Source organism: Echinops telfairi, unplaced genomic scaffold (assembly GCF_000313985.2).
Source record: "Echinops telfairi isolate 266 unplaced genomic scaffold, ASM31398v2 ScPeMD7_1404;HRSCAF=1899, whole genome shotgun sequence".
Lineage (NCBI taxonomy): Eukaryota > Metazoa > Chordata > Mammalia > Afrosoricida > Tenrecidae > Echinops > Echinops telfairi.
The window spans coordinates 2779-4593 of NW_022105302.1; the positions used below are offsets into that span (position 1 = coordinate 2779).

The following is a 1815-nucleotide window of genomic DNA, read 5'->3' on the forward strand; positions in this document are numbered from 1 at the left end:
CAGTGGCCAGCCTCTCTGCTGCCTGGGTGAGCCCACTAGATGCTAATACTGCTCTGTCACCAGGAAGAAAGCTCCTAACTCAAACTGATGGGAAAAGGAGTGAGACTCCTGCAGAGTACACTTTAAGAAGGGGTACTTTTTGCTTATGAAAAGAAACCAGTGAGTCCTCTAAGACTCATAAAAGAGAGTATTTCATCGTGAAGCACATGGTTTACAGTGAAGAATTCAAACGGGACTCTGCTGGTTGAGGGCCCCCTTCATCGGGTATCACCAAGCCTCTTCCTCTGTGCCAGAGAGCACATCCTTGGCGGTGCCCAGTCATTTCCCCCTTCTTTCTCCTGGGAAACCAACTCAATGTTCCTCAGCTCCCCAAAGTAGAAATCCTCTCCCTCTCCTTCGCCAGATCTTCAATGGTCAGCTTCAGGACGTTGGCCTGCCACATCAATCTGGCTGCTTTGTCACCCCGGTCGCGCGCACCAGGAATCTTCTTCTCCCTGTGTTGACTGACGTGGGCCTCCGTGGGGCTGCACTGATAGTGCTCAGAGGTTTCTTCCGTTTATTCAGAGCCGGAGCAAGAAGCTAAGGGGCCAACGCCGTTTCCTGACCTTGTCTGGCAGCTACAGGGTCATAGTCTCAATAAACTTCTTGAACCCCTGAACAAATTAAAAATTGTCCTGAAACGTCCCCTTTACTAATTTGTCCTCAGGGATGATTTTGTCAACACCCATCCTCTTAAAACCTGCTTGTAATATTTTGAAGTTTTGAATGCATCCGTGTTCTAGCTTAGCTTGGAATGTCACTTTCATCAAGGTCAGAGAAACAAGGCATGTCCATAGACTGGCAACAAGCAACCGCTGAGCACAACCATTCGATCTTTGTCAGATTCCACCGCAGGCACTCCTGGATCCGAACCGGCATGTCATATCGACTCAGGTGATCGCTGGTGACTGACATCCATCTGTGGCTCTCGACTGAACCACCTACAGTGCCCTGACCAGTCTCCTGTTATGTCTTGGTCTCATTCAAACAGCCCTACCCCACTCACCGGCCCACATGATGACTTCACACCCCACCCCCGTTAGTCATCAACGCCTGCACATTTCTTGATAATATATTGTTTTTATCTTTCTGACCTCTCCTATTACATTTTCTGGTTAGCTTTTTAATGAATGATTTTTGTCTAAGCACTCTATGTGCAAGAGCACGTTTCAGCGTCTCTTCTAACATCCATGTTGGTCTTTCGTGTGTTCTTAATGGCCTCTTGAGTTCTTGTATGATAGCCATGATTTCATCCCACAACTAGTCTCACCTCTGCTCCTTCATACTCAAGACATCAAATCTGTTCTTAATCTGGTTTCTAAATTCCAGTGTGGTGTGCTCAAGCTTGTACTTTGACTCTTGCGGAATTGGTTTCCTCTTCTTCACCCTCAACTTGAACTTACATATGGGAAGTGATGATCAGCGCCACAGTCAGTGTCTGGCCTTCTTATGCTGATGACATCGAGCTGCCCCATCTTCTCTTTCCACAGGTGTAATCTGTGACATTTCACATTCCAATTGCTAATGGGTGTTTACAATGGTTCCTTCTCAGTTTGAGACGTGCCATATCAGTCAATGAAAGGTGGATCCCATCCATGTCATGCAGGCGGACTCTACTTGGTGAGTCAGCTCTTCCTCAGTTACATTTTGACTACCTTCCAACCACAAACACTCAATTTCTGGCATGGTATCTGTCCTCTGCTGCTATTCATAAGGTTTTCAGTGCCTCCCCCCGCCCCCCGCCACCCCGTTTTGTTCTTAAGCAGTAGACTGCCA

The 1815-nt window shown here is 47.4% G+C and overlaps 1 pseudogene; it reads right to left on the minus strand.

The window, feature by feature from the left end:
• Positions 1-257: 257 nt before the first annotated feature.
• Positions 258-954, minus strand: LOC101638258 (annotated as a pseudogene).
• Positions 955-1815: the final 861 nt, after the last annotated feature.